Source organism: Stenella coeruleoalba (assembly GCF_951394435.1).
Source record: "Stenella coeruleoalba genome assembly, chromosome: 7".
Lineage (NCBI taxonomy): Eukaryota > Metazoa > Chordata > Mammalia > Artiodactyla > Delphinidae > Stenella > Stenella coeruleoalba.
The window spans coordinates 105364919-105379894 of NC_137153.1; the positions used below are offsets into that span (position 1 = coordinate 105364919).

A 14976-nucleotide genomic window follows, 5' to 3' on the forward strand; every position below is an offset into this window, starting at 1 on the left:
AAAGCAGTGCTACATAGTGGCTCTGGACTATGGACTTGGGAATCAGGCAGACCTGAGATTGAGTTGTGCATCTACTATGTACCTTCAGGGCTGCATGCCTGGAATGGTGGACTTCCTCTCTCTGATCCTGTTTCTTCATCTGTGAAGTGGACAAATTAATCATTCCTATCTCGGTGAGCTGTGAGGAATCCCCATGAGAATTATATATAAATAACTTATCATAATGCCTGACATGTAGGGAGTTCTCCATAAACAGCAGCTATAATGAAGAGCCCATGCAAGGCCTCTATCCACTATAAACGCTGTTTGCAGGGGAGGAATGGAGATTGTGTACACTCAAGAGGGTCTGCTTGGAGGCAGGTCAAGGCACAGGGTTTACCTGCAACTGCCACCCAAGCTGAAGCATCAGCGTCTTTGTGGGGTGCGTTCTCAGGCAGCCAGTTTGCAGCTGGGGGAGGCATGTGCTCCCCGGCTCACCCCGCAAGTGGGCCTGCCCACCTGTCTCCTGTCCTCCCCCTCTGGCAGCCCCACTTTGCCCAGGAGAAGAACAGCAAACCTGCGTCCTCAGGTGCTCTCCCAGCTAACCCACCGGGGGACACAGCCAAAGCAAACCAAAGCACTCTGTTTTCTAAGCCGGAGCCAGGAGCGATTCCCGTAAGGCACGCCTGGCTTAACGGGGCTGTGTGTTGCCTGTCAGCCAGGCTCTGGCAGAGTCGGAAGCCCGCTCTCCTGCCTGGCCCCCCTGCAGGTGGTGGCATTTGCTTAAGGTGACTCAAAGTACGGGCCAAGGGGGCAGAGATGGCAGGAGGCTTGGCTCTGGTTCTCACTAGGCTGACTCACCATGTGACCCTGGACCTGTCCTTTTCCCCACTCTGGGCCTCAGTTTTCCCACCTTTACCAAAAGGCAGCTTCTTCTAAATCAGTTAATTGTCACTGCTGGGGAGCTTTTAAAAAATGAATGCCTGAGCCCCACCCCGTAAATTCTCATCGAATTGGTCTGGTATGGGGTCTGGGCAACAGCAATGGTTAGAAGCTCAATAGGTGATTCCGGTAGGCAGCCAGGGTCTAGATCCATGACCCTAAATGCGTTCTCAGAGCCCTGTGAACACTATCATTTAAGGAATCTATGAAAGAGGCAGAGGCACAGAAGCAGAGAATTCTAGAAGGAGAAATCCTAATGGCTCTTTGTCTTTAAAACCCCATCTAATCAAACTGCCGCACTGGCCAGATGGGCAAATTGAGGCCCAGAGAAAAGGGATGAGTCTAAAGCCTCCTAGTGAGTCACTGGCAGCCTGGTCTAAACCTGGGTCTCCTGAGTCACATCACAAATAACAAACTGTAGACAAATTAAAGGGTTTGAAGAAGGGAGAGGAAGAAGCTGAAAATAAAGGAAAAAAGAAAGTAGAGGAGGGCAAATTTAAAAAGGAAGAAGAAGAGAAAGAAGTAAGAGGAGAGAAAAGGAGGCAAGGGAAGAGAAGGGGGGATGAGCAGAGGAGAAAGAAAAAGAGAAAGAAAAGCCTCAGCAGGGGCACGAGCCACTTGGTTAGCTCCCAGTGAGTCAGGGCAGCCCTGAGCCACTCTTGGCTGTACAGTGCGTATTCGGCAAACGCAACCCAGGCAGGAGCTCCATCCCAGCTGGGGCCCCAGGCCCGGGCTGGAGCCTGCATGGGGGCGGTCTGACTCACAGCTGCTGCTTCCTTACTCTGCTTCCAGCCTCTTGCTCAATCCAGGCAGCAGGCGGGAGGGATGGATGCTCTTTTGCAAGGTGATCCCAGCAGAGAGGGCCCTGCAACCTTTAGGAAAGGACGTGTGCTAGAGATAGGGAACAGATGATTCAGGAGGCCCTGTGCTCCGGCCCGGCTGAACAGCTGGGTGGCTCTGACACAGGCCTATTCCAGAACCCTGTCTGATGCCCGTCTCCACTGGAGTGCCCTTCCCCACAGACACCCTATGCAGCAGGGCATTGGACATCTGGTCCTGCAACATCTCTTTAATCACCACGCCCCTCCATGCTTTTTACACTATCTGTAAAACCATTTACTTCCCCAAATGTGTGTAGAAGTTTCCTACCTCCATACCTTTGCTTATGATGTGCTCACTTTCTAGCCAATGGACCCCATAGGCATCCTTCAAAATCCTGCTTAAAAAAATCCTATATGAATTTTATGACAGAAAAAAAATGCCAAAAAGTATAAAAGGATGAGTAAAACGATTTTTGAAACACCCATAAAACAGAAAAACCCCAACGAGAAAGAAAGAGAGAGAGAGAGAGAGAGAGAGAGGGAGGGTGGGGGGAGGGAGAGGGAGAGGGAGGAAGGCAAAAATGAGTTAATATTAAAAATGACAACCATAGATATAGGGGGCATTGAAAGAATAAGAGAATGTTACATGTATCTTTTCTATTGGGCTAATTCCTACTTGTCCTTTAGAATTGTGTGCCTAGCAGGTTCTTAGTAAATGTTTTCTAAAAAAAATGAAAAAAAACAGAAAAATCCTATATGAAATGCCCCCTTTTTTCCTATGAGGTAGCCTTTCTGCTTTCTTTTAAATTGAAGTATAGTTGATTTACAATATCGTGTTAGTTTCAGGTGTATAACAAAGTGATTCAGTTATATATATATTTTTCCAGATTATTTTTCATTATAGGTTTTTACAAGATACTGAATATTGTTCCCTATGTTATACAATAAATCCTTATTGCTTACCTATTTTATATATAGTAGTTTGTATCTGCTAACCCCAAACTCCTTATTTATCCCTCCTCCCTTTCCATTTGGTAACCACAGGTTTGTTTTCTATGCCTGTGAGTCTGTTTCTGTTTTGTACAGATCTAGTTGTTTTATTTTTTAGATCCCACATGTAAGTGATATCATATAATATCTGTCTTTCTCTTACTTCACTTAGTATGATATTCTCTAGGTCCATCCATGTTGCTACAAACGGCAATGTTTCATTCTTTTTTATGGCTGAGTAATATTCCATTGTGTGTGTGTGTGTGTGTGTGTGTGTGTGTGTGTGTACACACACACACATACCACATCTTCTTAAACCAATCGTCTGTTGATGGGCACTTGGGTTGTTCCCGTGTTTTGCCTACTGTAGATAGTTCTGCAATGAATATTGGGGTGCATGTATCTTTTCGAATTAGAGCTTTCCTCTTTTATGGATATATGCCTGGGAGTGGGACTGCTGGATCATATGGTAGCTCTGTGAAGTGTGCCTCCAAGATACCCACAGTCAGAATCATTCCTTTCAGCTTCTATAAATCTATCAAGTGTCTTTTCTCTCCTCTGCAATACTTGGCACTCTGGACTTCTGTATCAAACCACAAAATTGAAAGTTCCTAGGTGACCAGACTTACATCCGTATAACGTCTCTGAGAATAAGCTGTGAACTCAGACAGAGCTGGGTTTCAGTCTAGGTCCTGGCACCTGTACCTGTGCTTTGTATAGCAGGCTGTAACACAAGGCTGCCAATTCTCACCTCCTAGGGTAGTTGTGGGCATCACCATCAGAAGTATGGGTGTGAGGAGGAGATCAGGAGAGAAGAAGGAAGAGAAAACAAGAATGAACCCTGCAAGGCTGCAGCTATATAGACGCTGTTATGCTCTTTCACTGATAAGGAAACTGAGGCTGGCAGATCTGAAGCAACTTTACACTAAAGACCTCATTCCCCCCTCCTAATAGTCCTGTGAGATGGGCAGGAGTTCCCACCCCTAAAAATGGAAAAATACCCTACTCAGTGTAGGGAAGCTTGGGACAAGGCCAAGGACAGATTATAACTCAGACTCTCCTGACCCCTTAAGATGCCTTGCTTGCTCTCGCTCCATGGCTCTGTTGCCTGCCAAGAAGAGAAGCAGGCTTGGCCCCATTGTCAGATGTCAGCCTTTGGGCACACAGGGACCTAACCTTGGGCCTAAAGGAAACGGAACACACTCACTGAAGCCCTGCCTGCTCCGCCTTTCACAAGAAGCCAGGATGTGGTGCAGGGAGAGGGGAAGGGACATTCCAAGGGCCTGCAGAACGCTTTGGGAAAACATTTATTTGGTTTCATCATCCCAAGGAGCTTCTCAATCACGGTGACTCGCAAACATTAGTAGATATGGAATCACTCGGGGAACGTGTAAAAAATAAAGCTTCCCAGAAATTCTGATTCAGTAGCTTTGGGGTCAACACAGTAATTTGCATTATTAGCATGCTCTCCCTGGTGATTCTTATGTAAATGGACCACACATTGCAAAATACTTTAGCCCAGCCCCTCATCTAAATCATCTCTCTCCTCCCCGCCTAGCCTGCCCCTCCATCACAATTCATCTTTTACTGAGAACACTGACTAAATCGATGTGGACACCCCATTCCATTCTGCTATTATCCACTATTTCCTCCTGTCTGGCTTCGTCTGGGCCCTAGACTGGGCGGGGGGGGAGTATCTGAGAGGGCAACAGAACCCCTCCACCTCTGTTAGGGCAGCCCCTGCCCGTGAATGTCAGGTCCCTGAAGCCTGCCTTCCTGACTTTTTTGCGACTTAGTTCTATCAGCTACTTCAGTTCTCTTTCTCCAGAATTGCTTCTTCTCCTGGATTTCCTTCCACTGGGGAACTGGCATCAACATACATGTAGTCAGTGGTCCTGACTCAACCCTCAGAGTCTATATCCGCTCTGACCATTCAGCCTTCTCCTGAAGCGATCCTTCAGCAAAACACACATGTACACACGTACACACACCACACACACACCACATACATATAACACACACACATACACACCACCACCACCACCACCACCACTGTCCTATGGATGTTACTTCTCAGCACACCTGCCCCCTCCATCCTCACTGCTATCACTCTAGTTTAGTCCCCACCTCCCCCTGGAGCACTGCAGTTCAATGAGACTGAAGAGTAGGGCAGGAGGAGTAAGAAATCGTGCTGAAGAGCAAGGAAGCAGGACCTCGCTGTCTCAGATTCTCAGGGAATAGAAAGAGCTGTAGAGAATTAGGGCGAGTCAGAGAAAGGGAATATGATGTCTAACCAAGTTTGGAGTTCTATCCATAAGGATATGGCCAACAGGTTTTGCAACAGCCTGCCATATGTATGTGTACACACACACACAACACATGTATATGTGCACGTGTGTATGGACGTGCATGTATATGCACATGCACATACATGTACATATATACGTATGTCCTTGATTGTAATAAACGTCAGAGAAACAGAAGCATCCATGAAGAATCTGGTCCCTTGTTCCAGCAGTTTCCAGAGGCCAAAGTTGGCCCACTGGACTCGTAACGCCAAAGAGCCCGAGTCTTCCCTCATGGTATGTGTGAAGGTGTGGGTGAGTGAGCAAAGCACTTTCTTAATCAACTTCCTTCCCATGCCTGAGTTAATCTATCATTTAAAATAGGCATATTACTAGGGAAATAATGCATTTTGCTTGTTTTCATTTAATTTCTTTGGGGGCATTGTTATGTGTATATGTATGTATATAAGAGGGGTTGTTTTTTTTTTTTTTAAACGGAAAGCGAGTTTAGAAAATGGGTGTTTTAAACTCTTTTATTTAAACAGAGAACCCCTTATTCCTAATCAAATCTCAGGGGAAAACCCAACAGGTAAAGGTAAGGCACTCTGATAGTAGCAGAAAGTGAGTGGGTGCAAACTCCTGTCGACTCTAATTTACCTTCTTTGGTGGCTCTTGGGGTGTCTCAAAGTTTACCTAGGTTTCTAATAATATATTTTTAGAAACTGTCAATCTTGTCTAAACTCCTTATTTTGAGAACCAGAGAGAAGGAGACTATGCAGTAGGTCATGGTAGAACTGGGATTTGAACTCTTTCATACAGTGTCCCTCCAGCTAAATGGCTCTACCTTACATGCCTGTGTGAAAAACCCAACTCAGGGGTCAAAGGAAAGATGAAGATGCAAGGGGCGGTGCCCTGAAACTTGGCATCACCTTGGACCAGGTTTGAATCTGGACACTCTGGACCAAGCCGCCATGGGTACAGCAAATGAGAAATGACCTCTGTAGGACAGTCAAGAGCTGTTGGTGGGATTTTATAGCTTCCTTTGGAAATCCATGAAATTATTTGTGTGAGGAAGAGGATGGGACAGGTTCTGGGGGAGAGGAGGCAGTAGGGCTGTAGGCAACAAGCCCCATACAGAGAAGACAGAGGCAGCATCAAAGGATAGGGCCAGGTGAGACAGAGTTAAAGGTTTCCCCTGGTTGAGAGTCTTAAGAGATACCTAAGCCCAGCTCAGGCAAATCCCCTTTTGAAGAGCAAATGTTTCCTCCTCCCCTTTGCTTTTTTGTTTCATTGCTTTTCTTTTCTTTTCTTTTTTAATGGTCTGCTGGTTTCAGGATGATTCTGTGAATCTTCAGACATGTAAGGGAAGAGGTCAGAGAGTCCACCTTTGACTCTAAAACAAGACTGATCAATAACCAGTCTTACTTCACTTCATTTCTGTTCCCAAATTAAAAATAAATAAAAAAGATGCAACTTCAGATGTTTATAGCATTCACCGTCAAGGAACCCTAAGTAAGGTAATGAAGTCCAGAGAACACTGAGCCAGGGGTCAGTGCTTATTTTTCTTCACTTTCCTCTTCTGGATCTCAACTTTCCCGATCTGTTATATCACCATTATCCTCAGCAGATATTTACTGAGCAGGAACTAAGTGTAGGGCACAGTGTTAGGCCCCGAGATGGAATGGAAAGCAGACGTGAGAAAAACTGTTTGCTCTCAAAATGCTTATAAGTATGTAGCTCTGAACTGCAGTAGAAAAAGTGCTAGGTTTGGAATCAGGGAGACCTGAGCCCAAGTCAAATTTCTATCTGCCCCGGAGGGTGTTACTTGGGCAAAATGCTTCAGCTGAGTCTCTGCTCTACGCACGAGGCTGTGGTAACAGCTCCTACCTAGCCCAGCCCTGGCGCACTGTGCATACTCAACTAAGTTACAGCCTCTCTTCCCTCTCTTAGAACACCTGGGGAAATCAGATTCGGGGTGAACTAGTCTATTGACTCCTCGACCTTGAACAGAAGTTGAAGTTTAGAAAAATGCCATGGAAGACCAGGACAGCAGGCTCCAAAGGGTCTTCTACCAGCTATAGGTAAATGTATCTGAAGGTATAAGTTACTCAATGAGTACCAAATGAATGAATGATTAAACTATTAATAATAGTCAAAATTCAGCATGCTTTTAGACGATTTACTTTCTAGTTTTTATAATTTAGCACGGATTACTTTATCACTATAGTAGTCACTTAATTCACTCAATAAAGCAGAATGAATGCTGAAAAACTCAATTATCTTTCTTAACAATACCACAGACACAGAGTGCTGTGATAGAAAAAAAAAAAAAAAAAAAAAAAAAAAACCTTTTCCTTGACAAAATCCTTACCCAAGAGACCCTACTCCTGAAAAATGAATTGTTCCATTCAAAGAGGCGATTTGTTGTGTGTTTGAAGGGCAGGGGAGAACCCACTCTGGAACCCAGGGTCCACAGTCTAGTCTAGTCCCACCGTTGTCACAGATTTACTGTGTGACTAGGAGCCAGTCCCTTCTCTGGTAAAAACCATTCTATTGGGTTACAGCGTGTTTACCAAAGTGTGGGACATATCAGAATTAAATCATTTAATAAAATAAAAGAACTTTCTAATTTTCTTTCAGTCCTTCCAGTTCAGTCTTGGAGAATGGCTTGGTTTAGCGCTGATACGCTCTTGACAATTCTGTAACATTTGCCAGCCTTCCTTTCTTATAAAAGGCAGAACAAGGCTGCAGTTCAGAACCTTCCAGAGACAACAACGTCTGTCTAGAATTATAAAAAAAAAAATTGTTTTTTTTTCATTGTACTGATTTTTAGAGTTATCTTCTATTTATGGCAAGTAGTCCTGGTTTTCCATTTACTGGTAGTGATATAAATTTCCATTTAAAAATCATTGATTTAACCAAAAATAAAAATAATAAAAATGAGTCAATTTTAAGAAGAACACATTAAGTTAATAATATCCCAGGTAGGACAAAATTGGGAACGTGATGCTCAAATGAGGGGTAGGAGAAATTGTGCTTGATGATTTTCCAGGGTCCTTTGAGGAGGGGAACTCAGATTATCTGTGCTCTTCAAACCCTGAAACTGCCAGCCAGAACATTCTTAAGGGGATCAAATGAACTTTGGTTTTCAGGGAAACCAAGTTTTGGTTTCCAGGAAAATTAATTTGTATAATGTGATTCCCGGATATTCCGGAGCATCTATTTTCTTCAACCAGTTGCCTGTAAGAGAGAGAAGCAGGTCTACAGAGGCCCTTGGAAGAGCGAAGTGCCCCTTAACTTTAGAGGCCACAGAAAATGGCCTACAGCTGCCCAGAGGCCACCACCGCAAGAGGCTGAGGCCCTATGATTTCTCTGAGCTCCCCACCCTGGGCCTCTCTGCTCCCTGGCCAAGAAAAGAGGCAAGGCCAGCTGCACAGGCCAGCCCACTCGTGCGCAGCTGGGATCTCTGAGCCAAAAGCAAGTCCGTGGCCTGGATGCAGAGCCCTTCTCCTGTACCCTCCCCCAGGCCACCTCGGCTTGAAACACAACAGAACAAGAGGGTGAAACCAGGACAGCCCAGAACTGCAGAGAATGGGTTTAAGGAGGATGGGGGTGGGCTTTTCCCTCCCCACTTAGTACACTTCACCTCCTCTCCTCCACCACCCCCCAGGCCATCAGAGCTCACCAAGACCTCTGACAAGCTGACCTCAGGGAAAGCTATTAAATAGTGTTCTGAAGACACTGGTAAGGTTAGGAGCGGGGGATGAGGGGGTCCCCAGCTCTGCAGTGGGGAGGAGTGGGGGAATGGAGATGGATTCCTCCATGGATTTAACATTCACTGGACAATAAATGGGGTCGGCTATATTAAAAAGAATAAATCCCAACCCTGGAGCTGATAGCTGAATGACAGGAGCTGTTGGCTGCGGAATGGGGAGAGGCGTCAGGGTGTAGGGAGGGATGGATTATTCCTTAGGATAATTAGCACCTCAAGTTAGGGGCTGCTAGTTCTGTGAGTAGATGGATCCATCATGTGGACAAGTCATCACCTCACAGCATGGCAGCACCAGGCTGAGCAACAAGGATCTACTACCTTCATCCAGCTGATTGTCCATTCAGCAACACTGTATTTAACACCCACAAGGTGCATGGCTCAGAGCTAAGTACTGAGGGTGCAGTGGAAAACAGTCCAGATGCTGCCTCTGCCCTCAAAATACTTTACCTTCCAGCAGGAAAATAGAAAATCTGAATAAATAATTGCAATAAAGTGTAAAGAGAGCTCTTAGGTGAGGGAATGCTTGAGGCCCACTTCACCTCGCTTAGAAGTTTCTGAGACACTTGGAGAAATGTCTTTGCATCCCTGGTCTTAACTTTCCTCAGTGATGACAAGCATGGGGGTCTAGATCCATGGGTTTTAAGTCCTAGGGCTCTTTAGAAGAGCCCAGGGGCTGCTGAGAAGGAGACTTCAGCCTAGATCCCTAAGCCACCTGCTTTTATTTTGTTTTGAACGTTAGGCCTTTCTAAATTGTGTTTGAATAAAGGGTTCTGCTGATACTAAAGGAAGGAGGGAAAGGAGACAGAGAAAAGGAAGGGAGGGACAGAGAGAGGGTGGGAAAGGGAGAGGAAGAGGGAGAGAGAAAGAGAGAAATCAAGGAAGGAAGGAGTAAGAAAAAGAAAGGGAGGGAGGGAGGAAGGAACAAATAAAGAAAAACTGAGAAATCAAGAAAGAAGAAAATCAAGAAGGAGGTTGATAACTAGGTCATCACCAAATTCCTTCCAGGTTGGCTTTCAAGGGCCATGGTGACACAGATGTTCCCAAATTTAACCCAGTAGCTCTGAGTGATAAGAATATATCTAGGACCACAGTCACACGTTGAAGTAATTTGCTACCCACTTTATCTATTTGTTTTCCTGCAAGCACCTAGGAAGTCACTGGAGTATGTGTCCACACATATGCATGTGCACATTATAGGTAAAGTATATGCATTATATATAGAGACAGAGAAATGTAGGTAAAGAGATATGTAAATAGATGTACCACTGCATGTGACTAAGTGCTGTTCAATTCAGTGATGTAGGTGTTAAAAGCCCAGTGTTTTGAGTCTAAAATGACAACTACTTTCTGGATATGTGATTTGGAGGAACTTAACTTCTTCAAGTCTCTCAGTCTCTTGTTCTGTGAAACGGGAAGAACAATGTCTGACTTTGCAGTATTCTTGGGTGGATTAAATATGAGAGTGTGATTACAGCACTCAGCATGGTGAGTAGCACATAATACAAGTTCATAAGTGATATTTTCTTCCCCTTTTTTTGCCCCTTCCTATATGTCTAGGCATGGACAGCCACCATTTTTCTGATGTGCCTTTCCTGTTCTCAATGCAGAAAGGGACACTGCCACTTGGAAATTGTCCTTAAAGAAACCACAGGTGTGTACAGAAGTTAAAGGACTGTAATTTGGAGGATCTTAGGCTGAGTCCCTTCACATTCCCACATAAATTACTTAAGTGATGCATGGCCCTCCAATGGAATAATGGAAACTATATATGAGCAAAGATAGAAAAAAAAATGAAATACCTGCAGTCACTGCACTTCAAAATAACCACCGTTGGCATCTTGGTGTGTATTTCCCCTACCTTCTTTCTAAGTATATATAAACAAATGCAATATTTTCTATGTCTCTGAGCAATTATAAGGCCCGAGGAAGAAAGAGGCACCGTGATAATACAGACAAACAAAATGCTATAACAAACCAACACAAACACCTCTCATTTTGTTCTTTGCTTCCGTAGAAGCTCTGAACTTGCATTTGCTTCAAGCACTGTTCATGTTCCAAGAGGCTATGACTGGATACACACTGCTGGATTTTTGTTCTTATAGGAGTCCCATCACAGAGCTATAAGCACAGAAATAAGATGACCATGTCCACTCGCTGTGATCAGTCTTTCAGCAACTGAGCCCTGGGCTCTCACTAGGAGCCAGCCTATATGTGGTGGGGACTGAGATGAAGACTTCGTGCCCTGCCCTGGTCTGCTCTGGCTGACAGGAGACCCCGGACAGATACCAGGTTAGCCTGTCTTTCATAAGGTACCAGACTGTTGGGGCATAGAAGAAAGAGCCAGGACTGAAGCTGAGGTGTACATCCTGATGATGTGAGCTTGTCTGAGCCCTCGTTTCCTCTGATGTAAAACAGAGATGAGAATTTTACCTTCTTCATGAGGCTGATAAGAGGGTCGAAGAAATCATGTAAAATTGCCTGGTGCGTGACAGGTATTTAATAAATGCTCGTTCTTATTCATTTTCTCATTCATTCAATAAATATTTATTGAGTATCTACTGTGAGCCAGTCATTCTTGTAGGTGCTTGGAATAGACCAGTCAACAAAACAAATAAACAAAACAACAAATGACAGCTTGTTGCCTTTCCAGAGGTTCCATCTGGGGAGCTGGGGAAGCAGTTCCCACTCCCTGCCCTCTCTCTTGCCAGCCAGTGCCTCCTGTGGAAAACCCGAGCCCTGTGGGGCTGGAGGAGACCTCCTCTCCTCTGCTCTCAGGTGTCAAATGTTGCCCAGAAGGACCTTTGGAAATTCCATGCTAGGCCTTTGTTCCAGTGTAAAGCCTTTGTCCTACTCTTACTCCAGCCCATAGACCAACGCAGAAGGCTGAGACCTTGGAAATCTGATCAGACCAGATACACGAGAAAATAACTTAGGGAGGAGAAATTCAATAGACACACGCTGAATACATCTCGACACCAGGCCCTATGTGACTGGTGCTGAGAAACAAGATGAAGCACAATCCCAGTTTTTTTCACAACTTATTTAGAGGCAAATTCTAATCTGAATTCATTGTGAGCTGTCTGTGGTGTTTTATCTTTAATTCTACTTAGTGTGTTTGTGTAAGTACATGTATAGCTGCAGAAAAAAATAAGTTTGATTATGGAGTTGTTGACGGAGAACCCAATGAGAATGTAACAAAGTATATGGCATATGCACTTCATTACACTCTAAAAATTAAAAGATAAGAAAAGAAAAGAACATCTGAGTCCAGAAACACACCTACCACTAAGGATTCTGGATAAGGGATTGTGGGCCTGTAGTACTGTTTTCTCTATTTTACAGGTAAGGAAGCTGGGCTGCAGGAAACCTAAGGGATTTATCCAAGGTTACACTCTAATACCAGAATCAGGATTTGAATTTTGGAAGTCTAATTTAAGACTGTGTATTCTCTATACTCTCCGTACAGGCCTCTATACTATGATCCCTTTCTTACTTGCTGAACTATTATTGTTGCCAGGCAACTTATCTTCTTTTATTTTTTCATTTAATCCTCACAGCAATCAAACATATAGCTACGATTATTGCCCATATTTTGTGGGTGAAGGAACACTTGCTCAAAGCAACATATTTAAGGTCATGCTGCTTAACAGGAAGCATGGCTGGGATTTGAACCCAGGACCATCTGGCTCCAATGCTTACTTTTAATGACTGCATTATACTGCCACAGCCCCGTGAGGTCCAAAATGGTCTGCCATTTACACATAACTTTACACGTTCCTTTAGTTTCTGTACATCCCCTCTCTCCACTCCTTGTAACTCATTCTCTACGTAAAAGCACAGTGATATTTGTAAAATAAAATCTGGTACTATCACTGATTCACTTATTCATTGATTCAATAAACATGTATTGAGTACCATCATGCCAGGCACTTTTCTTATCACTAAGAAGACGGGGAAGAATAAAATGAAGACTTGCTCCTTACGGAGCATCAACCTCTTCCCCATATTTCCAATATATTTAGAATAAAACCCAAAAGCCGTAACATTAGACCCAGGTGATCTGACCCTCCCCACCTTTCCTCCTCCTCACTTCTCCTCCATTCACAATAGTCATCAGTGAGTTCGTCCAACGTTCCAGCTTCCCTCCAGCCTCACATCCTTAGCACGTGAACGTTCTCTTTTCAGGAATGTATTTCCTTAGCCATTCATTACTTTAAAAAATTCAATTAACGTGTTTGTCTCCCAGTAGACTGTAAGTGCCACATGCCTTTTCTTGTTGACATATGTATCTCCAGCCTCTAGAAAAACATCTCTGGGACCCAGAGGGCACTCAGTAGCATTTTTTTTTAATAAGTATAGATAGAAATACTATGTTCGAGGCACAGATTTTTTTTTAATGCTGAGCCAAGTGCTGTACTATGATGACATTTATTTTCTTGTATAACATTTTTAGTTTCCTGGGGCTAACTCCTGCTCATGTTCCCTGAGATTTATTGAGATAATTATTGACATATTACATATGTAAGTTTAAGGTGTACAATGTGATGATTTGATACGCATAAATATTGTGAAATGAGTACCACAATAAGGTTAGTTAACTGTCGCATCCACTCTCATAATTACTTGTTTTTTAATCTGTGATAATAACTTTTAAGAGCTACTCTCTCAATAACTTTCAAATATATAATTCAGCACTGTTAATTATAGATGCCAGGCTATACATTAGGTTCCCAGAACTTACTCAATTTATGACTGAAAGTGTGTATACTTTGACCAACATCTTCCCATTTCCCCCACCTCCCAGCACCTGGGGACCACCATTCTGCTATTTCTTTGAGTTCAACTTTTTTTAGATTCCACATATAAGTGAGAACACACTTTATTTCTCTTTTTTTGTCTAACTTATCTCACCTATAGCATAATGCCCTGAAAGTCCATCTATGTTGTCACAAAAGGCAGAATTTCCTTCTATAAAAAGAAGGAAATCTATATTATTCATTTAATATATTATTCTACATTTTCTTTATCCATTTATCCATTGCTGGACACTTAGGTTATTTTAGAGCCACAGAATTCAAGTATTCATATTTGGGCCTGGATAGAAGATGGAGACGGAAGATAGTAAGGAAGCTTCTCAGAGAAAGTGAAAGTTATTTCAAAGAATCATGACAGGTGTTTGACAGGCAAAGGGACAGAGAAAGGTACCACAGGAGCAAAGAACAGTGTGTGTACGTGCTAGCAGGACTGAATGTAGAGGTGTCCAGATGAACCCTGGTTGTTTATAAAAATGAGGGTGAGAGAGTTTGGGGGAAGTAAGTCTGGAGACATCATACATACTGAAAACCAATGCTCAAAAAAAAAAAAAATCAATCAATCAATCAATAGTCCCTGCTTCAAACTCAAACTCATCCCAAGAGCACAGATTTTCCAAACATCCCCCGGGTCCCCTCTTATCTTTCACCCTCTAATTCAGTGTGTACCACAATGTATTTGGTCACCTTTCTGTGTATGTCTCCCCTACTAGGCTGGAAAGTTCTTGTGATCAATAGCTATGATTTATTCATCTTATTTTCCCCAAAGCCTGGTATAAAGGCTCTGGTAGAAGTTCAAGAACTGCTTATTGATTTAAACTGAATTGAAGTAAAATAAAATAAGTTGAGGCAAAATTGGTTGCTTTTTTCTTATCTCTCTACTGTACCAGTTCTCATCTTTTACTTCTTAAAGTTTAGCTGGATCATCAGGTTCCAGATCAGAAAAAGCCAAACCAAGCTTATGAGACAAAGGAGCCCACCAAAGAGAAAAAAAGAAACAGAGAATAACTGTGAGAAAGATACAGACGCAACAGGACAGAAAAAACAAGACGCTCCTTGTCGAAATCCGGAGGCATTGGTCGGCATCTCCCACAAGCCCCAGGGAGCAAAGATACAGATCCCATCCCTATGGGTATCACACTGCCTCCATTACATGCCGCCACTAATTTAATTTTCACAGCATGAACTAACCTGCCAAACTTTTATTGTTGAGACTACTTAAGAAGGTACTACGGAGGGTAAGAAGGAAAAAAGCCATGCCCTCTTCTTCTACAGGCCTGGGTCACAGGTGTTCCCTTATTCCCTTGGCTTTCTCCCAGTTCTTATAATTGTGACTCCTTATATTTCCTTAGGGGTTCCCTACTGGCCAGGAAAAT

The 14976-nt window shown here is 43.5% G+C and overlaps 1 protein-coding gene across 23 annotated transcripts in view; it reads right to left on the reverse strand.

Moving 5' to 3' along the window:
- Positions 1-14976, reverse strand: part of ASTN2 (astrotactin 2) — a 1502867-nt gene that overhangs the window by 93230 nt on the left and 1394661 nt on the right. The gene's annotated exons all lie outside the window — the stretch shown is intronic.